This window comes from Caretta caretta, chromosome 11 (assembly GCF_965140235.1).
Source record: "Caretta caretta isolate rCarCar2 chromosome 11, rCarCar1.hap1, whole genome shotgun sequence".
Taxonomy (NCBI): Eukaryota; Metazoa; Chordata; order Testudines; family Cheloniidae; genus Caretta; species Caretta caretta.
The window spans coordinates 52,998,337-53,026,138 of record NC_134216.1 but is presented as its reverse complement, the minus strand read 5'-3'; the positions used below and the strand labels follow the sequence as shown (position 1 = coordinate 53,026,138).

The 27,802-nt window shown below is 42.7% G+C and overlaps 1 long non-coding RNA gene across 1 annotated transcript in view; it reads right to left on the bottom strand.

The window, feature by feature from the left end:
* Window positions 1–19,318, bottom strand: part of LOC125645133 (uncharacterized) — a 30,941-nt gene extending 11,623 nt beyond the window's left edge. The window contains exons 1-2 of the long non-coding RNA XR_007359197.1: window positions 19,115–19,318; window positions 6,603–6,719 (exon numbers count right to left, since the gene is read on the bottom strand). This is a non-coding gene — a long non-coding RNA (uncharacterized LOC125645133). The remainder of the gene's footprint in view (window positions 1–6,602; window positions 6,720–19,114) is intronic.
* Window positions 19,319–27,802: the final 8,484 nt, after the last annotated feature.

Below are 27,802 nucleotides of genomic sequence, written 5' to 3'. Positions count from 1 at the left end.
TGTCTGCTTGTGCAACTCTGGCATCAAAAGGCTGGCACAACCATTACATTCCTTACTGCCTGCCAAAACGCTTTCCCCTGCTCTTCATGTGGCAAAATGCATTGAAGTTCTGCCTCTTGGCTTGCCTTCCAGACAGTGTATTTATCCAGAAGTTTTTGCACTTATTCCTGTCAAGTGCAGACATCACACAAAGCTGCTGGGGCATGCAAGCTGATCAGCTGGCATGGCAGGAGCTTCTCTTTCATGCCAGGGCATTACACAAGGGGTGTAGTCTTCTGGCACTCCAGGAGACAGTACTTCTGCCAGATGAAGGAAGTGAGCCAACTGCAGTAGATGGCAGAGTGATGCTCTATTGCTGTCAGAGAGAGGGCCAGCAAGTTAATTGTTTCATCACCATGTTGAATTCAGACAAACATCAAAATCCAGCTGCCTTGCCTGCCTGCTTTTGTCCCCACTGACTCTCTCCCAGTCACCCCCCATGAATGGCTAAGACAATAGTCACTGTTCCCCCCTCCCGTAACAAAAACATTTTTGATACAGCCCTGGCCTCATTGCCAAGAGACTAGGTTGTTGCTACCTGAACTGTAGGTCGTAAACCTTCACCACACACAGAGTATCTGATGTCAGTTGTCTTACCTGAGCGACACCATGCCTATTCTGAACAATAAATGGAGTTTTTTCTGACAATGGAGCCTTGCCAAAAGGCTGGAAGAGTTGAGGGAAGAGCCACTGCCTGGGCAGCCAGCCTTGGGAGTGGGGTTCATGTAGAGGTGGAGGGACCCATTCTCCAGAGAGGAGAGCATGAGATGGGGCCTCATGTCTTTTACTTCACATAAGACCTATTGCCAGTTAGCATGGTATCCATGAGTAATTGCACATGAGATGTGGGATAGATGCCAGCCAAGACAACACATACACATGCAGTATTGCCAACTCCAATAATTTACAAAAAAAAAAAATCAATGAGATTGGCCAAAAAAAAAAAAGACTAACTGTTCTTGAGCTGTCTTCTGGTTTTTGAAATTCCCCTGCTCCCCTGTGTGAGAAAATTAGTATTCTGGTACATGAATATCTCATGTCTACTGAGAAGAACTTGTGTAGGAAAGGGCAAATGATGGATTTGGCAAATGATGGACTGGCAATGCCTTTTTAAAAAAAATTTGGCTTCCTGTTGAACCAAAAATGAAATTTTTTGAAATTTTCAGTGAAAAAGCTGAAAAAGATATTAGTTTCAGGTCAAACAAAACCTATTCTTTCAACAAAATCAAAACCTCTCATTTCAATTCTGCCCTTTTTTAATGTGTAATTTTATTTTTAAAATCCCAATAAAAAGAAACTTTGAAACTAAAGTCATTTCAAACCAAGAAAGTCAAAATGTTTAGTCTAGAAAATGTCAAAACAAAACATTTTGACTTTTTTTTGGCATTTCTTTCCTCCACAACAGAAAAAAACTGGCAAAAATTGACTCAAAATTTGCAAAACATGTAGGTGTTGCCGAACCTGCTTTTTTCGTCAAAAACGATTTGCACAAAAAATTTCATCCAGCTCTGCTCTTGGAATGTTGGGAGTGTATCATCCATCCTGCGCAGCATTAATCCCACCGCAAGGTTCCATGCAAGTCGCTGTGATGGAAGAAGTTTTAGATACACTGGGCGTGTATGGAGATTTGCAGACTATCACATGGATTACACAGACATAATCAAACCCTCATGCTACAGAGCTGTGGTCACATCAGATACAGTTCGTTCGCAAGCTATTGAGAAACAGGTGTTAAGTGTTCCTAATTTATGTGTCGTATATTGATTGTCAATATCAGAGGGGGGGTTGTGGAAATGTAACCTTAGTTAATACTTCTTTGCAACTTCTGTTGCTAAGATCACCCTATTACTCTACACCTGTAACTCCGTTGCTTAGAGCAGATGAGGAAATGCAGGCCATATGCCTTGCTTGCTTTTGATGCTAGATAAATAATTTATACAGGATGCCAGTTGCAATGGTGCTGTTATAACAAAGATCTCAGTTATAGCTCCAGGCCTTTCTGTGATGTAAAGCTAGTACCAGATCCATGACAGCCCAAAAACTACAGCTGGGTTTTTGACATCTGTTATTTATTTGCAGTAGCACCCACTATGTGTTAGGGGCTTTCTAAATGGAAAAGGACAGTCCCTCCTCCAATCTAATGGACGTGTTCCTGTTGTGGCAAACAAGTTTGTGCAATCTAGATACAGTCACATGGGCTATTGCTGGCACATGTTACTGTGATCAGGATCTAGGCGTTGCAATCAATTTGTACTAGAGCCATGCTATGGCTATGTTGGGGATTGCTTATGAAAATAATTGGTGTCCTTGATGGTATATTATCACTTACATGAGGGCTGTAGTTATGCTGATCTCACACACAGCAGGAGCAATGGGAACAGCATACAACTGACGTGCCAGTACCCGTCTTTGAAAACAGGTTGCAGATAGCAGTCTACATTATAATACTATCACACTCCAGAGAATAGCATAGCTTTCCAGGTGTCTAACACAGCTTAGGGCTTGAGTGAATGCTAGCCCACTGAGAATGAGCCCAGACAAAACTCTAAATCAATAGTTTGTCCCATACTTGCAATTTGGTTAGCTGTTTTGTATTTGTATAGTTCCTTTAATTTCAAAGCACTTTACAAACTAGATTATACAATATAGATACAATTTCTTGGGGAAGAAAGGTGAAAACTAAATGGCATATATAGAGTGGAAACATTTTGCTCAAGGATACTGGGATAAATCTCTGTTCTCTTTTAAAGAATCACAGGATCTTGAAATGGTCCAAGTGAACAGGTTAATGTCTTAAGCAAAAGGCAATGAATACACAGCCTGCCTAGTTTATGTTCTAATCTCACCTGTTTGTCAAATCCATATTTTAGACTAATCTAAGATTTAATCTCTTCTGAGCAGGGATTTATTTTAGTTATTTTCACTGAAGTACTTAGCATACTGGAAAGGGATATAAATGATTAACTTCAGCCAGAAGTTGCAGGGTGCAAGTTAAATCCTTTTGAGGGACACTTTTCATCTTTCTAGATTTGACAGGTCCTGTTTTGGGCCAGTTGTATTCATTTAGTTGGAATAAAGAGGCCCCAAAAGTCAAAGGTGTTAACAAGACCCTAACACTGTCCAACATTCAAAAATTTAAACAAGGTTCAGGTTTTGGTATGCAGATATGTGTTAAGGAAACATTAGCGTGTCCTACCAGGTGTAATTAGTAGCATTTGTGTGTGTGTCCTACCAGGTATAATTCGTAACATATGTCAGCCTGCTTAGTACCATGGCATATACACCATTAAAAATCCTTTTAACCTTTTAATAAAGATACAGAAAAGAAGGAAAAACAGTTAATACTTTACATTTGAAATGTTTTAAGTATGACTTTCATTTTAACAACATCCTATGTTTCGTTTCCCTTTAGCTGGAGGGAGTTTTTGAAGAAAAACCCCGTATTTGTCTTTTAGATGGCACCAATGACACCTGTCTTTTTTTGGGAAAAAAGAAGTTAGCTGCGACGGGCTAGAGCTGCTGTTATTCCCAGTGTTGTTAAAGACTGATCCCATTTCCTAAGACAAGAAAGCAAGATAAACACACACAAAAAAGAACAGCAAAGACAGAAAATGACTCTTCTGTCTCTGGTGTTGCCTCTTGAAACTGCACTGCTGGAAAAAAACACAAGCATAGCACAAGTCTTATCAGTCGCTTTGAGCCCTGGCAAACTTGTAACACTGTCGGGCTGTTTAGGGCATTGCTTTAATTTGCCTTTTTCTGGTCACAGGCTTACAGCAGTGTTACAAAATATACAGTCTTGGCCAGCTAAGCCAGACTCTTACTCGACAGAAAGAAAAAGGAGAGGGATAGGAAAGAGAAGACGTAAGGTTGGGAATGAGAAGAACACACAAAAAGGGATGGGGAGAAATGTGTGTCTGACAAGGTCTCACATCACAGGTGGTATTTGGGATTTAGATGGAGCTGGTAGAGGTGATGATGTCATTTGGTTCTCTCTTTCTAACCCAGTTTGGTCAGGACATCTCTCTGCATCAGGAGATGGTGGGGGTGGCAGCCATGATGGTGAAGCTCACTCCAGTGGCTAATTTTTCTCCCCAGTCTTTTTCTTGAGGACCCCAAAAAGGGAGTGGTGGCTGGAATAGCCCATCCTCCCTTTGTCCACCAATTAAGTTTAATTTCTGACACAGCAATTTTGGTTCATTGATTTTTTTGGTCTCACACGGTCTTGTTTACCAAGCATGATGTTAACACAGTCCTTGAGTTACATCACTAGGATGTTCTTTGTTTGGACTAATTCAGTCTCTCTGTCTCCCTCTTTTGCAACTTTTCCCATCAATATTTGCTGTTATAGGTTATTGTGACACTTTGTGAGCTCAACTGTGAAAACTGAGTAAAATTGTAGGCTCAGTTGTTACAACAGGCCCTATTCAAATAGGAGTGGTTGATGTTCTGAAATAAAGCCAATCAGAAGACAGGATTAAATGTTCAGGAAAAAAATTAAATTATTAATGGTAGATTTTGCACTGAAAGCAGCAAAAATTAAGTTTTATGGAAACTAATGCTATAGAAAAAGGATAATGAAGGTTAAGGTTAAGATCTCATGTGAAGGAACACAAGGTTTAATATTTTATACTACTGTATAATAGGTAACATTTTAGTCCCAAATCCTGCAGACTTACTTCCATGCTTTAACTTTACACATTAAAGTCAGTGGGACTACTCACAGAGTGTAAAAATAAGCACATCTGAGTCTTCCCAAGATCAGGGTCTTAGTTTGGAAAAGACTTATTTTTGCACAGTTCTGTGCATAATTTTTCACAGTTCTGTGATTATCTTTGTTATTTTAGTATTTTGCATTGTTTTCAACTGTTACTGTTGATATCTGAAGATGAGTGTTTCACAGCTGAAATGAAAAGACAGGATTTTGGATTTTCTCTTTTGTAGAGCTTGCCTACACAATACTATGTCATTATGTGGCTCAGTAAAGGTTTTTTTTTTTTGATTTATAACGTATTTGTCACTTCAAGATCATCCCATATCCACTCTATTTTGCTGAGAGCAAATGATGATGCCATCTGCCATTGTTAAACAACTTCTCATTTTGGAAGTGGTCACAGGAAGATTAACGCATAAATTGTACTTTGCTTGAAAAACAGTGCATTCTCTGAAGGGAGTGAAGTGCTTCTTTTAATAATGACAGCAACTTGACACGATTGTCCAGGGATTCTCAAACTTGGGGTCATGACCCCTCAGGGGGTCACGAGGTTATTAGGTGAGGGGTTGCGAGCTGTCAGCCTCCACCCCCAAACCCGTTTCACCTCGAGGATTTATAATAGTGTTAAATATTTTAAAATGTGTTTTTAATTTATAAGGGGGGGTTGCAGTGCCTTGCTGTGTGAAAAGTTTGAGAACCACTGCCATTGCCCCTTTAAAAAAATTATTAACTGTTCTACTGCCTATTGATGTATGACAAATGGCTAGCACCTGTATATGCTCCTATGAACATATTCTGACCTGAACCTGTTCCTTCTGAAACGAGGAGCAAAGTTCCAACTCACAAAAAGGGAGATAACCTTGCACTGCATGACAAATCAGAGGTAAATGTATTAGGAAGAATACCATCTGAAAACAAAATCTAGCCTTTTCCTCCCAAACAGTGGGACTGACTCGAGTCCATTGCACAAAAGGACATTACACAGCAGGAAACACTAGAAATATATATACACCGATACAATAAGGCAAGCAAACAAGTGCTTGTATCAATAAATAATTGAAATTTGCCACAAACTAACCTCCAAAGAAAGAGTCTAACCTAATTTTATCAACTGTCAGCTAATTTTAAAAGGATATACTGCAATACTTGGAACGGATAACACCTTTTTTGAATGTCTGGAATTAAAAAAAAAAAAAAAACACACAGTCAGTTTCTCAACTGAATGGAGGAACTGCCATATGGATGAGTTAACTTGTAAGTCCTTCATCTGTCTGCCAGTAGGTTTTTCTTGGTTTGCAATCACAGCATCTGAGGGTGTATATTAAATCCCCGGTTGGGAACACTGCCATAATTTTGTGCTTTCGGAACACTGCCTTATCCCATACACAGAGGGCCATATTCTCTTATGCCTGAGGGTCAATTTGATTAAATTTTGACTCACTGAATGCTCCAAAAACCACAACCACACAATTGAAACACAGAAGTCCAGCAAAGTCACGTGAATATTAACAGATCCATTTATATTAATTTACACTTCAAACAAATTCATTCACATCTATGGTTTATAACATTACATGTAATGTATACTTTGGTATTTTATACAAGATTTACCATACAGATCACAATGTGGTTGTGTGTGCAGTAAGCTTGGATTTATTTCAGTAGTGACCTGGTTAATAATCTGGATGGTTAATAACCTGAGCTCACAACATTGGACTTTAGTCATCTTGGGTGGGTGACGTTCCCCTTTCATAATTACTTCCATCTTTAGCTCCAAAACATGTCACATTATTTGCTGAATTTCACAGCAGCGTTACTAAAACTGTTTACTTTAATGTCGTACACTGACCTTTCCTGACGTCAAGTTCATGAACAGGCTCCAGGAATCTGCAAAGTTGATGAATATTCTGAGTTATGGTTCTTGTGCATTTCCCACTGCAATCAGTTCCTTCGTAGTGGCACATTTCTAATAAAAGAAATAGCATTGCATCACCACGGTTCATTTTGAAACTTTTCGTTCAGTGGAGACAGTTTTTCAGATTGCTGGAACTTGTGCCGTTTATTAGAAAGAAGAAACTTAAGTGAGAATGCAAACTTGGTCCTTTTAAAAAGTACAAATTTAACAGCAAGTGCTAGACTGAAAATATTTTACTGCTATTTTCACAAATGCGCCTGATTTATCCCATACTCTCCAGAAAGTGGCTTTTGTCCATTTGCCCCAGTGCTGAATTACCTTATTAGGAAGTTCTCCTTGGTATACTCCTGGATCATATTCTTTTCCAACTGTAGCCCCCTTACAAAAATCTGAGTGACTAAGTGGACTTAAACTTCTCTTGCAGCAGAGATGAATGCAAAGCTGGTGCAATTGAGACTGTGGCCCAAAGGAGTCTGTGGGCACAATGCAGAGCAATTTTACAAATTAATGGTCTCTGCAAATATTTTTTTTTAAACTTTAAAAATGCCCTCAGTTAACCTACTAACAACTGCTTCCTCCCCTTCCCATGCAACTCATGCTACTAGAAACGATAAAACCAAACCAGAAACAGTTCAATAGCAAAACTGTTAGCGATAATTCTACATATTTTGCCTATGTATAGTGTATAGGAATCAGGTAATGTACTTTTCAATAGTTTGGGATCCCTCTAGTCAGCCGCTTTGTCTTTTATTGCCAAAGCCCGCAGATCCTAACAGAACAATAGCATATATAAGTAGCTAGGCTTTTGTAGGTTTGAATGTTTGTATATAGTTAGCAAGCAATTATTTGGAACCCATTGGAATCCATGTGGTTTTCTCATAGTACTAACACTTTGTATAGACAATAAAGACACAACATTATGCTTAATGAAGGTAAGTATCTTTGCCTGCCTTTGTATGGTTGCACATTCCCGCTAGGCATGATCCTATACCGTACTGAAATAGGGCTCCTCACACAGTCCACTTCCAGAAGAACCATCCCTGCTTTGGCTCTCTGTACCTAGTGCATACTGTACTTTTCCATTGCTAGCCATCAAACATATAGGCCAGACTCTGGCCTCAGTTGGCAGCACTGCTGACCTTACAGATAATTGCTGAGGAAATGCAGGTATTGCTTAGGGGATGCCAATTTCTTCAGTTCCCTGCCGACATCCGGCAAAACTCTTGTCATTCTCACTACCTCCATCTTCTTTCTCTTAAACAAACCATTATTTTACTGCGGCTAAACCAATACTTCAGTTGCAGAAGAGATACTAGATGTAAGTGCACTGTTTGCACATCCTTAGTAGATCCGTTTTTCAGTCTTTCCAAAGTGGCAAACTACCACATGCCATTGGCAATAGCTACAGGATGCCTGTGGTGTATTGAAGACTGCATTGGAATTACAAACTATCACTTGAAGAGTGGGAGGATGGGCTTCCTTGGTCCTGCTTGCAAGCTAAGGGGCTCTGTCGTGAAGCATGCAATCTGGGAGCAGCAGTCAGTCTGGAAAAACCCAGCCCAGAACAAAGTGGGGTGATTTGTTCCTCCCTGGTTTATCACTTTCTGGTTTTGGTTATTGCGTATTATCTTCTGGATTCTAAGAATAAGGGCTTGTCCACCCGGTGTGTTAGTGTGCACCAGCTGAGCAGTAAATTCTAGCCTGCACCAATGTGTGGCAGACTAACCATCCATGTGGACCCTACTTGTGCTCACTAAAAGCTCCCTAGTGCACACTGATGTAGTCCTGTTTGGACAGTGTCAACACACACTAAAGAAAACTTTTAGTGCATGCCGGCAGGGTCCACAAGGACTTTTAGTGCACACCAGCATGCCACACACTAGAAACTGCACCACGCTGCCATGCACTAATGCACCACAAAGATGAGCCCTAAAGTAGTGTTACATTGTAACCTTCCAGAAAGAGTATTCTATGTTTTTATCTAACTTCTCTGTTGGATGCCATGAACACGCCCTCCAGCATAAATGACCTATAACTGCATGCTAGATATGTCAACACGTATGAATACTCATACAAAAACCAGTGTCCCATAGCAGGCCTCAGAACAATCACTATCCAAGCAGACAAAGCAGCAGTCAGTTACATACATCACAGGAGCTGAAAGCATGTGGAAATCCCATATAACAATGGTCCAGACCAGCACACGACCCAAGAGCCTAGCGCACAACAGCACCAATCTCGTGGGTATGGAAAGAATTGGAGTTCATAGATTTTATAGCCAGAAGGGACCAGTCTGCCCTGCCACATAGCACAGGCCTCAGAACCTCACATGGCAGTTCTGACAGGAAGCGTACCATCATCTTGTACCTTCACTGGGATTAAACCCAGGATCTCTGTTCCCATCTACCGGAAACAAACCCCTGCACCACTGAGCCATGGCACACTGTGCACCTCGTCTCATCTCTCCCTGCCTGCCTGCCTCCAGCTCTATGCTAGACACTAATTTCAAACACATATATCACCCCCAGGGCTCCTTTTATATCACACTGCAAGTTATGGCTGCTCAGAGTTAACCCCAACTTGAAATGCTTTGTCCTGTATTTTTCAGTCAGTTTGCATTTATGCGACCCCTTTCCTTCAAGGAATACAAAGCACTTTACAAACATTAACAAATTACACCTCAACCTTACCACACCCCCCTAGGAGGGCAGTATTACTATCCCAAACGATGCTCCTTCCCACTGTAGTCCACACCACACCACAGTTAAGCAGTGTGTTGTTACTGTGTGGCTATAATTATTATTATACACGGCTGCCTTTTGAGGTTGAATGCTTGTGGCATTCACATCCTTACTGGAGTTTTACTGCTCCCTTTTAGGTTACCTTTTAAACATGCTTCTCCTGTCTGCTGCATACCAGAAGGAAGCACATGACCTCAGGATAGTTACTGCAACAGAGATTACAAAGTGAAAGCCCTACAAAGGGATTTGCGAGATTACGTGGGTTGCCAAAAAAATAGAGGTTATGACATAACCTCCTGCATTTTCCCGCAGAAAAGATTCTTACTGAAGAACTGCACTTTTCAGCGGTTACCACACATGGTAAAGCTCTGTGCACAGCACTGCTTAGCAATTCCCACACTCCTTATTCTCTTTTATGAAAATAGCATCTCCAGTAACAGAGTCAAAATGGAAACAAGAGAAACATGTTCTGTTAAATAACCATTTACCTCAACAATTGATGAGAACTAGCATATAAAATAATGACGTGGAAAATGCAATGTAAATTTTTTAGGAGTACAGGATGCTTTAATGCTTGTACCATCAATTCTGCACAGCAGCAATATCTTGTAAACTCTTTAGACCAGGGACTCTCTCTCTAACACGTTTGTTCAGGACTAGCACAATGGGGCCCTGACCCAGGCCTGTGATCTCTAGGCACTACTATAATAATTTACTTGTGGGGGAATTCTGCACCACTGTGCAATGCAGAATTTTGTAGAAATTAATGTTGGACATGCAGAATTCCACGCCCCCCCCCCAATAGAAATGAACTGCAGAGATGTTGGCCACCACCATGGGCCATTGGACCCGGCAGAGCCCAGTTTGCAAATAGAAGACAAGGCCTGGGGGAATGGGAGGGAACTGAGAGTTCCCAGTAGTTGCAGTTCCCCACAAGCCCTGAAGTAAGGAGGCAGCGGCAAGCAGGAAACTCCATGCAAGCCCGGGACCCAGCATCAGGGTGTTTCTCCCTCTGGAACCCTGGGCTGTAGGAAAGCAGGGTCTGTAAGTGTCTGGGCTGAGAGAAGGCGCAGCTGGGCACTATGGGGTGAGAGTGTCTGGGCTGGGGGGGACCCATGGCTGGGCTCTGGGGGTAGGGGGTGTGTCTGGACTGGGGGGGGCAGGAAGTGTAAGTGTCTGGCCCCCTGGCTGGGCTGGGGGAGTAGGGGGAAGGAGGGAAGGGAGGGGAGAGAGGGCAGAGAAGCAAGAACTGGGCCTTCATAGGGTTTTCTTTAACTCTCTATTCCTGGGTCTTTTTAAAATAAATTACCAAAATAATTTAGGTTTCAGAGTAGCAGCCATGTTAGTCTGTATCCGTAAAAAGAAAACGAGTACTTGTGGCACCTTAGAGACTAACAAATTTATTAGAGCACTCTAATAAATTTGTTAGTCTCTAAGGTGTCACAGGTACTCCTTTTCTTTTTACAAAATAATTTAAACTGGCATGATTATATAGTGTTATTTTGACAGATAAAATTCGTAGAATTTTGCAGAATTTTAAAATATTGTGTGCAGATTTTTTAATTTTTTTGGTGCAGAATTCCCCCAAGAGTATATAATAAAAATAATAAAAATATGGAAAATATTTTAATCCCTGCAAATCAATTCCATGTAATTTAGTGGAAGCTTTGAAAAGACATCTAGACTAAAGAAACAAATTGCTTGTATCACTTCAGCAAACTCCGGTGTCAGCACTAAAATAAAGTGAAGTTCACACATAATTCCACAGGGAATTTGAAATGAAGAAAAGGGGAAAAATAAATCCCAACCCAGTGGCTGCACTCAGCATTCCCATTTGATCAGATTATTCTAGGAAATTTGCAATGATCAATGCAAGAAAAGGTAAAGGTCTGTGCAGAGCTTGGGATATGTACACACCAATCTAAGCACAGTACCTAGTATCTTAACACACACAGTGCACCATCACAAGTGTTCAAGGAACAGAGGGTGCTGATGCAAAGGATACTGAAATATTGGGCCTAGGTCTTTTCTTTCACCAGCCTTTAAAATGTTATTTCAGATTTACACTCATATAAAACAGTAGTATCAGGGCCAACTCCTTTCTCAACTGCAACTTCAGGGAAACTGTTGGCATCTGGAAATTAACTACAATGATCCAGATGGTGTACAGTAATAATTAAGGAAGAGAAAAACAAGGAAAGGGTTAGTTTTAAGCAGGGGATGATGATGAGTGGCTAATTCCTTGCTGGCAGAGAGGTTCCAGAAGGCTGTATTGGGAAAGGGGCCTAGGTAGGGCTGATCTTAGGGAAAATGGCACCCTGGGCGAACTTGCATTTTGGTGCCCCCAGCCCCCATGGGCTCCCCAGGCTCCTCTCCCTCCCTTTGCCCCAAAGACATGGTCCCCCTCCTGTGCCCCTAATCCCTGCACCCCCTTCACTCCTAACCCCTGCATCCCCTTCCTGCACTCACAAGGGGAAACTGACCGGGATTCACAAAGCAGCTGGCATTCCTGCTCACTCCCCCCCGGACTGCAGCTCCTCTGCCCCGCACACCCCTCTGGAGCTGGAGGGTGGGGGGCAGAAGCGAGGAGCAACATCAGGGCTCCTTGCATCCAGGTCACTTTCCCGCCCAGGCTGTGTAAAGAGAGGGCAGGAAAGCAGCAGCTCCTGATGCCTCACAACCCAGCCAAGGTGGGGAAAGTGACCTGGATACAGGAAGCCCTGGTGGGTGTGGCGGGGGGAGGGGACTGTGTGAGGGAGACTTTGTGTGTGAGTGTGTATGTGTGAGTAACAACAGGTAACAAACACCAAAGCTGGCCAAAACACCAGCCATGTGCTGCTCCCACTAAAAGGGAACCATCACACTATCTCATCCTTCACATTTCTCACATGAGGTACCAGGGCTTAAATTAAATTTTTGTATGAAATTGAGGTGAATTTAAAAATTGTTTAAAACGTTTTAGAAATAAAAAATATGGAAAACTTTAATACATTTTATTTACAGCGTCATTATTCATACTAGCCTTGCTAATCCTTCCCCCCAGGCAGAGAGGCACAGAGACTAGGATCAGGACCAGCTGTGCCCCCAAAAGTCCAGGCCAACCCTCCAAATCAGACCGAACCCGCATCCCTCCCCAGACCAAACTGGACCCAACCCACATCCTTCCCCAGACCGAACTGGACCCGACCCCCATCACTCACCAGTCCGAAGCCCCTGAACTGGACCCGACCCACATTCTTCCCCACACTGAACCAGATCCGACCCGCATCCCTCCCCAAACCAAACTGGACCAGACCCACATCCCTCCCCAGACTGAACTGGACCCGACCCCCTGAACTGGACCTGAGCCGCATCCTTCCCCAGACTGAACCGGACCGGACCCGCATCCCTCCCCAGACCAGGGGCACTGGTGGGGGGATGGGGCAGGGGGCACTGGGTCTTCCCCAGGGGTGCTTGGGGTGGAGGCCAAAGGACTCCAGTTGCCCTGCGGGGCCCAGGCCAAGGGGGCTTACCTGGAGCAAGGAGCACCCACTGGCCAGGGTGTCCATCCACTGGGTTCTGGTGCTGCCTCCTGCCCAGCATGGTCCAGGTCCCCCACGCTCCCTGAGCTCTGCATTTGAATAATGGTGGGGCAATGGCGGGCACACGGGGTGGGAGGAAGCTGCATGCTTAGCACTCTCCCACCAGCGCTGCCCCAGGCCCGGCAGGAGCCCGAGAGCCCCGCAGGGAGGAGACAGGGCCCACGCACGGGGGAGCCCAGCTGTCCACAACACACAGCAGCCAGAAACCCACGGGCCTGCCACCGAGCCTCCCTCTTCCCCTCCGCTCACTCCACCAAGTGGTACGAGCCTTTGGGGGGAGGTGGTGGGGCCGGAGCAGAGCTGCAGCAGCAGCCGGGCCAGTGCATGGCACCCTCTTTAGTGGGCCGCCCTGGGCAGCCACCCCGGCTGCCCACCCCAAAGGCCAGCCCTGATTGCTTTTCTGCTTACATCAGAGGGAGAAATACCGGCGAGGAAGTAGCTATTTAAGTGAAGCGTCAATGTGGACAACAACAACAAATGGATATAAACTGGCCATCAACAAGTTTACGCTTGAAATTCGACAAGGATTTCTAACCATTATGGGAGTGAAATTCTGGAACAGCCTTCCAGGGGGAGCAGTGGGGGCAAAAAACCTAACTGGCTTCAAGACTGAGCTTGATAAGTTTATGGAAGGGATGGGATGATAAGACAGCGGACAATGGCATGTAGCCAGTCTGTGAGTGCTAGTAGCTAATATCCCCAATGGCCGGTGATGGGACACTAGATGGAGAAGGCTCTGATTTTCTACAGAGAATTCTTTCCTGAGTGTCTGGCTGGTGGGTCTTGCCCACATTACTTCTGGGGGAACTCTGTGCCACTGGGCAATGCAGAATTTTGTAGAAATTAATGTTGGGCGCACAGAATTTCCTCCCCCCCGCCACAGAAATGGGCTGCAGAGATGTTGGCCAGTGGGAGGGAACTGGAGGGTTCCCAGCAGCTGCAATTCCCAGCATGCCTTGAAGGAAGGAAGTAGCGGTGCACAGGAAACTCTGTGCAAGCCCAGGATCCAGCATCAGGCTGGTTCTCCCTCTGGATCCCTGGGCTCTAGGAAGGTAGGGTCTGTGAGTGTCTGGGCTCGGGGGGTGACCCTGCAGCTGGTCTGTGTGGGTGGAGGGGGTTTGAGTGTGAGTGTCAGGGCCAGGGAAGGCCCCCCCAGCTGGCCTCTGGGGAGGAGAGGATGTGAGTGTTTGGCCCCCCCAGCTGGGCTCTGAGGGGATAGAGGGAAGAGAAGCTGGAAGTGGGTTATCGTAGGGGCTTCTTTAACTCTCTACTCTTGGGGGAATTTTTGTGTGTGTTTATATTGTTACAGACAAACTTGCTGACAGGTATTTTGAAATAAATTACCAAAATAATTGAAATTCTTGTGATCATAGTGTTACTTTGACAAATAAAATTTACAGAATTTTGCAGAATTTTTAATTTTTTGGTGCAGAATTCCCCCAGGAGTACCGTATGCTCAGAGTCCAACTGGTTGCCATATTTGGGGTCAGGATTCTCCTGGGTCAGATTGGCAGAGACCATGGGGTTTTTTTTGCTTCCTCTGCAGTCACAGGTCACTTGCAGGTTTAAACTAGTGCAAATGGTAGAGTCTCTGTAACTTGAAGTCTTTAAATCATGATTTGAGGACTTCAGTAACTCAGCCAGACGTTATGGCTCTATTACAGCAGTGGATGGGTGAGGTTCTGTGACCTACAATGTGCAGGAGGTCAGATTAGATAATCACAGTGGTCCCTTCTGGCCTTAAAGTCTATCAAACTATGAGCAACAGCTGGGAGAATAGCAAATAATATCCCTTCCAGCAATCTCCTTCCCCTACCAAAATTAATAATGGAAGTGCTTAACATAACAGCTCTATTATTTGTTTCCCTTCCTCTGTGCAGCTGCTTACCTTGTAAATGCCTCACAGCAAGGACCTACTTTCCATGTCTGAAGTGCCTAGTCCACTGTTGGCATTAAAATAATAATAAAATATACACAAAAGTGTGTGTCTGTGTGAATTACTATTGCACGTTTATGATTCTTACTTGGCTATTTTGCTGAAGCTGCCTTTACCACATATTCCAAATTAATTGTCACCATTATAGTGTTATACAAAGTTAGAGGTATGTTATCAACAAAAGGATGTAAATTAAACTTGTCAGACATATTACAAAAAGTAAATAAAATTGTAACAAGAGGAAGAAAATTCTAGCAAGAAGACTAGGAGCATCTGAGCTAAAAAACCTGTCCACAGGCACAATCTAGTGGTAGATAGAGATATTGCAATGCAAGTACTGGTGCTTAAAGAGCATGTTCATTTGTAACTCTATATGCTTTAAAGGAATAACCTTTATATTTTTTAGGGAGGCAGCACAGACTAAGGAATAGGACACTAGAAAAGAAATCTATTTCCAGCTCTGCCAATGACTCGCTGTGTGAATGGGAGCAAATCACTTCATCTTTCCATGCCTCTTCTCTTTTTACCTTTTGTTTGTATTGTCTCTTTAGATTATAACCTTGGTGGGTCAGTGACTGTCTTTATGTCTTTGTACAGCGCCTAACACGATAGGGTCCCCCAAACTTGGTTTAGGCCTCTAGGAGCTACCATAACATCAATAATAGTAATTAATACCATGAATAAATAACACCGCTCCCCAAAGACGACCTGTGCTTGCCAATAGTGGAGGGGGGAACAGAGTGAGGGAAGCCGGCCTCAGCAGTGTTTCTGAGCATGCTCAGTACAAGCCAAGCAGCAAATCAGGTGGCGGGGACTGTGATCCCACATGTCTCACCTCACGCGTCGCTTCTGCTGCTCCCTGTGTGAAATGAAGAAGAAATAATAATGGTGCCTGTGAGGTGGTGGATAGCATCCGAGGGTAATCATGCATGATATAGATTAAGATTAGAGAAAAACATATGAGTGAGAAACATGATAAATGAAATAGGAGCTGCCTTCTAACATGCAAGACCAATACAGCCAATAACTCTCTAGGAGGAGAAGCCTCTATACATGCAGAAACACATCTTGAATCAAGGGCAAAGACACTTATCTCACCCCAGACCTATGCTATGTAAATAGATGCCATTATACCCAAATTATGTATGCACAAAGTTCCTGGGTTTACTCTGAATATGTACACTGTTAAACAGGGATAATAAATGGCACAAGCAAAATGTAGCTTAACTCCAAGATGTAGCAGAATTTCCAAAGAGCTCCAGCTAATAGATTTGTATTCAGGCCAACCGCTATTCTGATTCTCTCTTCTCTCTCAAATTCTGTTCCAATAGTCTCTAGCAGTGAAAGATCCCCATCCAAACCTCAGACACATTGGTTGCTTTGCAACACAAAATGAAGCCCATCTGATTTCAGGTATCAATGACCCTCCCTCCTGATACAAGGGCTCACGGACCTACATTTTCAGAGTAACTAGTAATTTGGGTTCTCTCAATTCTGACACCTTAAAAGGGGCCTGATTTTCATGGGTACACAGCCATTTCTGAAAATCAGGCATCCAAACGATGTCTCAAATTGGCCACCCAAAAATCACTCGTTACTTTTGAAACCAAAGAGCTCAACAAGTCTGAAGAGGAATCCTTCTCATTCAGTTAACTCAGTTTGTTACTAAAGTCTTGTCTACCCTGGGAAATTGTCTGGATTAGCTATTGCAGAATCAACTATTATGGAATAGCTCCCCGTGTGCACACACTATTCCAGAATAAAAGGGGGTAAATTTGTAGTGGTTTTTAATGCTGCTGAGGTGAGGCATGGGGACATGTCCTATTTTTCAGAATTCATTATTTTCACATCTCAACCAGTTTAACTAGAACACAATTAATTGTTTCCCATGTATAATTAAAGTCTCATGGTCATACAGGTAACGGATTTTCAGAAAGGACTGCGGTTTGGCTTAAGTCTGACGCCAGTAGACTCAATGATAAAACTCCCATTGACTTTAACAAGAGCAGAGAGTTAGGGTAACTCTCAGCTCAGCACTTTTGAAAATACCTGATTATTACCCAGTGACTTCTGGCTGTTATCAAGGTTTTGTCAAGGGAAAGAATAAAAAAGAGAAATACATATGAAAAAAAATAGTTAATATGGAAGCCATGAAAAAAGTAGGGTGATTTCCATCTTATGTCAATACATAAAGGTATAATTACTTCTGTATTCGCAAAAAGAAAAGGAGTACTTGTGGCACCTTAGAGACTAACCAATTTATTTGAGCATAAGCTTTCGTGAGCTATAGCTCACTTCATCGGATGCATACTGTGGAAAGTGTAGAAGATCTTTTTATATACACACAAAGCATGTGTATAATACCTCCTCCCACCCCATTCTCCTGCTGCTAATAGCTTATCTAAAGTGATCAATCTCCTTACAATGTGTATGATAATCAAGTTGGGCCATTTTCAGCACAGATTCAGGTTTTCTCAACCCCCCCCCCACACACACACACACACAAACCCACTCTCCTGCTGGTAATAGCTTATCTAAAGTGACCACTCTCCTTACAATGTGTATGATAATCAAGGTGGGCCATTTCCAGCACAAATCCAGGGTTTAACAAGAACGTCTGGGGGGGGGGGTAGGAAAAAACAAGGGGAAATAGGTTACCTTGCATAATGACTTAGCCACTCCCAGTCTCTATTCAAGCCTAAGTTAATTGTATCAAATTTGCAAATGAATTCCAGTTCAACAGTTTCTCGCTGGAGTCTGGATTTGAAGTTTTTTTGTTGTAATATCACAACTTTCATGTCTGTAATCGCATGACCAGTTAGATTGAAGTGTTCTCCGACTGGTTTATGAATGTTATAATTCTTGACATCTGATTTGTGTCCATTTATTCTTTTACGTAGAGACTGTCCAGTTTGACCAATGTACATGGCAGAGGGGCATTGCTGGCACATGATGGCATCTATCACATAGGTAGATGTGCAGGTGAACGAGCCTCTGATAGTGTTACCAGCAGGAGAGTGGGTTTGTGTGTGGGGGTGGGGGGGTGAGAAAACCTGGATCTGTGCTGGAAATGGCCCAACTTGGTTATCATACACATTGTAAGGAGAGTGATCACTTTAGATAAGCTATTAGCAGCAGGAGAGTGGGGTGGTAGGAGGTATTTTTTCATGCTTTGTGTGTATATAAAAAGATCTTCTACACTTTCCACAGTATGCATCCGATGAAGTGAGCTGTAGCTCACGAAAGCTTATGCTCAAATAAATTGGTTAGTCTCTAAGGTGCCACAAGTACTCCTTTTCTTTTTGCGAATACAGACTAACACGGCTGTTACTACTTTTGTATTATCACTAAAATACCAGCAGGCTGTGCTTGTGCACCAGTTTTCTAGCTCATACATAACTAATCTTAACTTTCATTTTAAGTGATGCCAATTGTGCTTTGTCATTGAAATTGTGATTACAAAAAAAAAAATACGCAGCCAACTAGTCTCATTCATAACCTCTGCTGCTCACATACTCCCCAACTCTCTAAAGTATTAATAATGAAGACAATGCTACAGCCTAACAAGATAAAAATAAGCCGTAGGTGGAGAGACTGGAACAGCCTCTGTTTTTCTAATAAACGTAAAATGAGGTTAAATTTCTGTTAAAAATGATCAGGGACTCGGAGGATTGGCTTGACAGACTTGACCACAGTGATCTACAGAACTGTAACTTCAGTCCTATGTAGGGGAGTAAAGTTTTGAAGCCAGACTCTGTAGGAACTCCAGCAGTTACAGAATGCAGATGCCTGCCTGCCTGCTGGGCCAATAAAGAACACTTCATTCTGGTACACCAATAAATTCATTGGCTACTCCTCAAATATCAGATATAGGGTAGAGTCCTGGTTCTGATCTTCAGGCTGTTTTACCTCTTGATACCTCATAAGCCAACCATAGACCTCCAGTAAAACTCAGTTTCTTCAGTGGGATAGGAGATAAAATGAACAGTAGCATAGCTCTCAAAGGAGCACACACAGAGAGTCTTTCTTACAAGCTGCCATCTCGTTGAGCCCTAGGTTCAGTAACTGACCAGTTTTGAACTTTGACATTTAATAGGTGCTAGTGTAGCACAGAAAAAGTCACCACCAATTCACAAAGCCACTGTACTGACACCACAAGAGTGTTCAGTGGACCGTCTCAGAACTTACCTCTCCCCTCTGCAGCCGAGACAGTACACAACAGCAATGATCCTTCAGAAAAATGGCGCTCTCAAAAGCAAGAGATAGACTACTGGCAGCTGGAGAAAGCATCTTTTCAGCCTGTGGCCAAACTTCCTGTAGAATGTTCCTTCCACAAGAGTTAAGAATGCCTATAACATGGCCATCTTCTGACTCTTATCTGCACCATTGCTTTTCCATAATAATCTATGAAAGAGAAAAAGACACTCTCATCGTACTCCTAGCAAAGGGGAAAGGAAGAGACTTATGTCAACTTATAAACAATTTGTTCATTCGCCACATGGATGGTGTACACCAGAACTGAGAAAATGATCCATTAAAAGACATGAGAGACTGGTAGTTTAGATTTGGAACAGCTTGGTGTTGCTAAAAAGGGAATATCTGGCTTGCCTGTGTAATGATTTTAGTTGTCAATGTGCTTCTCTGAAGCATTGTACGTTACAGTATCCTTTATGTTGTCCTGTAAATGCACCTCCACTGACCCAAAAGAAATACAGCTGGCAATAAATCAATTTTTGACATTAATGGGAAAAAAAAGTGGATTTTTCTCCTCCCAAACTGTCCTGGATGATCACTTACTGCCATCTGCTCTTTGAAGCATGCCATCAATTCATAAAATGGGGCCAAGATTTTCAAAAATAGTAAGTCTACACTTAGACTCCTAAATCCATCTTTAGGCATTTACCTGATCTTCAAAAGCACTGGGTACCCATCGGCTCCAGCTGACCTCGCCTTTCAGTGAAGTTGAGGATATTAAGCACCTAGCTACCTTACAAAGTCTCCTTTTAGGGTGCAAATTTTCAAAAGTATCTAGTGATTCTGGATTCCTTAGTTTTTGGGTATAAAACTCAAGACTCAGCACCATCCTCCAGAAAAAAAAAAAAGTCAAGCTCCATTAGGCTGTCCAACTGGGCATCCAAAATTTAAGGGACCCAAAAATCACTAATCATTTTTGGAAATTTGGGGCAGTGCCTACATTTAGCCTCCTGCTTTTGAAAACCCTGGCCTGGAATTTTAATTTCTTCTTTATGAACATATCTAAAGAGAAACCTAATTTCTGAGTGTTACAGCATTGAAAATAGTTTTTATAAAGTATCAGAACTCTTTACACAGTTTTAGAGGGGTGCATATGGTCCATCACATTACATTAAAGACTTTAAATAGCATCCACGAATCTCTCTTACAGCACCTTATTGAAACATAACATTCGTTTTAACTTCAAGTGGATACGAAAAACACATTCTACTATCAACTGTGTATGTAGCAAATATGTCCGTGAAGACATTTTTTTGCCCTAGTGGAGATTTGTGTTGATATAATACACTAGTTATAAAATATAAAAACCTGAAAAGTATACAAGATGTTTTCACTGTATTAGTGACTATCATTTTGATGTGAAACCCACTTTAATGACTACCTGTCAAAGAAACCTTTTAAAAGGAATGATTTTCCTTGACATGAATGCATTCAACGACTGTTTGTTGAGTGATATCTTCTTAAGCAGCTAGCAAAAGAACACAGTATCACTGTATATCAGTGGTTCATCACCCTTGCAGCACTGAGGATTGTAATGGCAACCTGTCAGCAGCCTGAGGGCGGCACTTAAGTTGCAAATAAATTTACATAAACAGATATATATGTATATAGGATGTTGTTTATATTGTTTTTACCTATGTCTATATTAAAAGTGCTTTAACATTGCAAAATGACAACATATGCCTTGAGGGCTTCACGGCTTTGATTCAGTCAAAGCAGGGTCCCAAACATCCAGCTCCTATTGAGATGGTCACACATTCTATGGAATGAAGTTCTGAGACTGTTAAGCGATTGCAATGTTTGGATTTGTTCAGAGGTCTGTTCACAAATATATAAATATCTCCAAGATCCTGTACCAATAGCAGCCCTCATACCAAACTCTAGATTATCTCTCCCTTGACAGACCTTTATACAAATTCAGCACATTTCATTCATAAAATGCGGACTGAGGTGGACGTAAGCATCATGAGCCAGATCCCGAGCTGACATGAAGGGGCACAGTTCCATTGAGTTACGCCATCCTCCAACCCAGCCCCGGAATCAATAATTCCTGCTGAACTTCAGCTCCACTTCTTCAGACTGAGCTGAAAACCAGGGTGCAGACAAGCTGAACAGGGCTGTGACTCATATTGCTTGAGCTTTGGTTGGCAAATCAGGCAGAAGTCCATTTTTCTGAAGCTGCTCAGAATAACATACTACTGCAAGGACAGGCCTCTACTTCACTGGCAGCTGCAGACAATGGTACCAATTCCCTTGGGCTCCCAAGGCAGAAAGCACCAACCCCCTCCAGCCCACTAGCTTAGGACCTTCAAGCAAAGGCCTCTCTGCAACTTCTGCTCTCCCAGCAAAGGTCCCAACTAATCCAAAACTTCCTCTTTTCAAACACCTAAAACTAGTATTTTGGCAGAGGCGGGAAGCCAAGAAGCAGATTCAGACTTGCAGAGAGCAGAGTGCTCCCTTAGCCTTGCAGAGAATAGCAAACCCTACTGCAGAGAGAGCCTTCTACGAGCTACCCTGGCTGGCTGCTAGCAAGCTCCCAGAATCTAACACACAGAGATATGGCACTTAAGTATCATATTTATATTTTAAATAGGACTTTGCACCCTCTACTCTAATATTAAAACTATAAATGTCTGATTTATGTCCATATGGGTCTTGGACAGTTTTATTTTTTTACATATAGCTGTCAGTAAATATGAGTATTGAAATTATCTTGTAACTTTAATGGAAGCTATTTCAGGTAGAAACCCTTTTCTTATCACTTCAGACCTGATCCTGAATTCCTTGCACACCCCAAACTCCCATCAACACCTACAGAAGTTTAGAGTGCACAAGGACTACAAAATCAAGCCTTATCATAATGTAACAATATTGCCTAAAATAAATGATTGAGAGATCTAAATAATGACTGGTACCTCGACAAAATAGTGATTGGCTCAACAGAAACACATACAGTAAAACCTCAGAATTATGAACACCAGAATTACTAACTGACAGGTCAACCATACACCTCATTTGGAACCGGAAGTATGCAATCAGGCAGCAGCAGAGAGGAAAAAAAGCAAATACAGTACAATACTGTATTAAACATAAACTGCTAAAAAATAAAGGGCAAGTTTTAAAAAAAAGATTTGACGGAGTAGGGAAATTGTTTTTGTGCCTGTTTCGTTTAAATTAAGATAGCTAAAAGCAGCATTTTTCTTCTTCAAAGTAAAGTTTCAAAGCTGTATTAAGTCAATACTCAGTTGTAAACTTTTGAAAGAACAACCATAACGGTTTTTTCGGAGTTATGAACATTTCAGAGTTACAAACCACCGCCATTCCTGAGGTGTTTGTAACTCTCAGGTTCGACTGTAACTGGCTAATATTAGTGTATATTGAAGGGTTTATTTTTTTGAACATGACACTTTCACATTTGAAGGTACTCAAATTTACAACATAAGTGACCCTTTTCAAGTTGTGAATTAGCTCTTTATGCAACAGCAGATCAACATACAGTAGACTAGAATTTTTAGCCTCATCCTCTTTGCAGTTAATGACATCCATGCAATTTCTATATTAATGAGATCTTTCAACAACAGCTTTTAGTTAATGGGAATCCCTGGGGCTAAAGTCTGTGTTGACTCATACCCCACCCAACACCATGGACTTTGGCCGTATACATTAATTCAGAATCTAATCTGCTTTGATAGGTTCCAGTGACCAAATCTTAATTGTTTTTTTTTTTAAATGTGTTGCAAACAGCTTGTGCTGTATAATTAACAATAGCCTGCAAATTGCTGGAGAGACATATGCTGATAAGGAGGAAGGATGGTCCTGTGATTCAGGTACAAGAGTGGGAGTCACCAGATCTGGGTTCTTTCCCTAGCTCTGTCAGCCTCTTCTTGTGTGACCTTCAGCAAGACAAAGCCTCTCGGTGCCTAAGTCTCCTCATCTGTAAGAAGGGGGTAATAATACTTCCCAATCCCAAAGGAGTGATGTGATGTGATTCACTAATGTTTGTAAGACTGATTTCCTTGGACAGAAGAAACTATACATTTATGAAACAGAGCCCCATTGAAGGTTCACGACTGTCTCAGCAACTCTTGAGAGACCTGACACACTATAGCTAACACTGTTGGCATGATATGTATCCAGAAGGTAGCATGTAATATATCACTAGAAAATGTATAACTCACTGATCATTAATATTCTTGTATGATGTATGCTCAGAGTGTGTACAGACAGTTATAAATTTGTGCTAGAATTATGTTCTTAAAACGTGTTTGTCAAGAATGCATAATCCCACTCTGCCCAGACAAAGCAATGTATACTTGCTTGTCTGACTGTGACATTGCACTCTGTATGATTTTATGAAAGTATGCTGATGAGTGTGAATATAATGTAACTAAAATATGCTTCATGCAAAAGGTATCTTGTAAGGTATCATTACAAAGCTTATAATCTACTGAGTGTGGTCAGCCTATTTGTATAAATGTATCACTCTTGTATCAGAAACTAGAAATATGAAATATAACTCTGAGGTCCTATTGTAGTTATGCAAAGTGTGGGCCATTAATGGTGGTTTGGAATCTTAATGGCTCCCATTAACCAGGACAACTGACTGTAGATGGCTCTGTTTTACTTGTAAGTTTTCCTGTATACCTGTATCCTGGCAAGTGGGTAATGAGGTCTTACAGTGATATGTGATCATGTCACCTGAACTGGAATCCATCTTTAACCTGGTGTTTTTCCATTGAGAAGAAGGTGGGGAACCCAGAGGGACAAAGGATTCCTGCCTTATGCAAAAGATATATAAGTGGGTTGAAGAGAACAAAGGGCGCGGCCATCATGAAAAATCCCCTAGCTACCACCTGAGCTGGAATGACAGCTGTACCAGGGGAAAGGATTGTGCCCAGACTAGGGAGGCGTCCAGTCTGTGAAAGAAACTTATTGAAACATCTTTGAGGATGAGATTTTATCTGTATTCAATTACTGTACTAGACTTAGACTTGCGTGTTTTATTTTATTTTGCTTGGTAATGCACTTTGTTCTGTCTGTTACTACTTGGAACCACTTAAATCCTACTTTCTGTATTTAATAAAACCACTTTTTACTTATTAATTAACCCAGAGTATGTATTAATACCGGGGGGGGGGGGGGAAACAGCTGTGCACATCTCTCTAACAGTGTTATAGAGGGTGAACAATTTATGAGTTTACCCTGTATAAGCTTTATACAGCATAAAACAGATTTATTTGGGGTTTAGACCCCATTGGGAGTTGGGCATCTGAGTGCTAAAGACAGGAACACTTCTTAAATTGCTTTCAGTTAAGTCTGCAGCTTTGGGGCACGTGGTTCAGACCCTGGGTCTGTGTTGGAGCAGACGGGCATGTCTGGCTCAGCAACACAGGCTGTTGGAGTCCCAAGCTGGCAGGGAAAGCAGGGGTAGAAGTAGTCTTGGTACATCAGGTGGCAGTTCCCAAGGGGGCTTCAGTGATCCAGCCCATCACACTGGCCATCTAGGTTGTCAGGCAGAGACAGTGAAGGTACATTTATATAAAAGGCAAACAAGCGATCAACCTAGCAAGTTGGGGAGATAGCCTCAACTGTCATGATGGGGGGCGGGGAAAGGAGACTACAAAAATCAACATGGCTTCAGCTCCCTCGTGTCAAGCATCAGAGGAGTAGCCGTGTTAGTCTGGATCTGTAAAAGCGGCAAAGAGTCCTGTGCACCTTACAGACTAACAGGTGGCACAGGACTCTTTGCAGCTCCCTGGTGGACACAGCAAGCTGAGCCCCCAGGAAGGCTTCCTAAAGCAAGGTCACAGAACTTCAGAAGCCCAGAAAGCCATTTTGGCATCTTTCACTTGAGTGGCTAAAGGGGTCAGAGCTCTTGAAATCACAGAACGTTGGATCCTTCAACACCAGTGGTTGAAGTCTCTAGGAACTGACTATAGGTGAGAAACCTGCTTAGGCAAAAGGTTGGAACCTGCTGAAATTAAGTTTTAGTCCTTAGAAGTGTATTTTTACTTTGGTTTGTTTGTAACTATTTCTATCACTTAAACCTATGATTTTCTGTTCAATAAACTTGTTTTGCTTTTAGTATAAATCAATTCAATGCTCTGATTGAAATAAAAGTATTTATCAAACCCCGAATAATGAGTTGCCATTTACTGTCTCTTTAAAGGAGCAGCAAACAATAGCTTTGAGAGTGCTCCAGAAGAGGGATGTACACTACTGGGAGAGGTCTCTGGGGAAATTAGGGACTGGCGTGGTGTTTAGATCACCCTGCATACTGTAACTGAGCAGTGGAAGCCAGGGTGTGACCTGCATGCTTGTAAGGCTGGCTGGTGGTGTCAGGGCTGTGAGCCACAGCAGCATAGCACTGAAGGCATCCAGTGCTGTAGGGTAGGCTGTGACACCTTCCCCTCAGTCTGGTTGAACCCCAAAGCATCACAGAATTATGTATGGATAATTATCAGACCATATGCTCCCATTTAACATGGGCACACACTGCCTCTTTAAAACATCCCATCAGCCTGGAAGTGGGGCAGAGCCAGCATTTTAACTTTTTAACATTTTAATTAGACCCAGACATTGACTGCTACTGTTGATAAAGACTGAGGTTCTGTTGAATCATCCTGAGCATTGCTACATCAGTAACAAGCACCTTTCAGGTCTTGAAGTTGCTTCAGACTTTATGCATTTGTTTCAGCCATGCAGGACCGGCTCTGGGCACCAGCAAAGCAAGCATGTGCTTGGGATGGCACATTTCCAGGGGCTGCATTCCAGCCACCCCTTTTTTTTCGGGGAAGTTGCGCTCTCGGAGCTGCGCCACTTAGATGGGGCGAGGGTGCCGCGCCCCCAGCCGCAGCAGGAAGGGGAAGCCCCGGCCCCAGGATGCTGAGCTGCCAGGGCCCAGCCGCTACCTGGGGAGGAGAGGGCGAGTCCTGCCGGGGAGCCAGGCCTGCGCCGCCTCATCTGCACACGGGCTGCTGCGCTGCCTTGTGCCACCCCTTATCTCGGGGCTTCTCTGTGCGGCCGGGCGGGGGTGGGGGGAAAGCCCCTGCAGGCGCTGGGAGAAGGTGACATCACTCCCTCTGCTTCCAGCACCACCTGCGAGCCCCAGCCCCACCTGAGCTTGGGGTGGCAAAAACCTAGAGGCAGCACCGCAGCCGTGCCCTGGGAGAAATGGGAATGTGTAATGGAGTGCAGTGTTGTGTCTTTTAAAGACTCAGTAGAGCCTGTTTTTTGTTCAATTCCTTGGAATAAAAATGTTGGGTTAAAATGCTTCACAGTAGCACACCAAGCAATTCTGCACTTGGAAGGGAAGCTCCCATCCACGGACAACATTCCCATGTACAGCTGTGTGTATGTACCTGTGGCTGCCTGCATACCAAAATGCAGAATTCATCTTGTACCTACATGTAAATAACCCTTAGAAAAATAAATATCACTAGTTCAAAAAAGTTTGGGCTATTTATTTCTTCTGCCAAACTAAGCCAGGGTAGAGATGAGACCAGGATTTAAAACAAACACACGCCACCACACAAAAGCATTTGCGTGAAGTTTCCTGCTGAAATTAGATTAATTGACAGAGCTTTAAAACAAACACAAAAAACCAGGACAACCCTAATTGCTTATTACAGCTGATGGAGATGGGAAAGGATGATGAAAGGAAATTTAAGTGACTGACACTACTTCTTAGTCATATATTTACACCTTTATTTTTGTTTCACAATTTCAGTTCGACACTATTAACACAACCTTGAATTTCCTGGCTTTGTTGTTAAGCGCATTGTGTCCCCTCCTGTATTACTTTGCAGCAGAGGATCAGGAAACCAAGAGCCACTGCTCCCCCACAAGCAGCATGGCAGTTTCTTTCCATCATGCAAATACAGCACTAGAATAGAGAACCAGCCAGCCTCCAACCATGTGCTACTTCCCCCAGGGGACATGATCTGTGGGTTGGGAGTGCGTGGCACCTCCATTAACTATCGTGTGTGCTGCTGTCAGTAAGAAGAACTGGCTGAGATGTGCACTTCACAATGAGCCCCGCACAATCCTACTTGTGGGCCCCTGTATTTGATCTGATTCAGCAAGGTACTGAAAGTAAAGTTAATTGGAAGGAAAAGAAAGGAAGATGAGGGGGAAATAACAGTGGCATCAGTAATAAAGGCTCTCTTATTCAACTGTCTGAATGGGCACTGAACTGCTACTAATGTTCATCTGAAAAGGAGATCAACATTGAATCCGTCATTTACACTGTATTTTGACATGTTTTTACGATTGCACATTATAGCATGATGTTTTACTGAGAGCAATAACATTTGAGACGTTATCGAATTTATGCATTGTGCAGAGCCAGATGCTCCTCTCCACTTAAGCTAAAAGAGGGAGACAAACCAAAGAAAGTGGGTGCAGGGCATGAAAGGGGGCAGCAGAAGCTCTGTGGAAATGTAGGCCTCCTGCCACCACCTTTGAAAACTTTAACAGGGCGAGAGGCTGTTGGGGCCAGGGCCTGTCACTGCCAGGATATTGGACTAGATTGGCCACGGCTCTGATGTTGTCTGGCAATTCCTATGTACGTCTGAAAATAGTGCCACTGGGGAGAATAGAGGGTGTGTTTTACTCTCATCC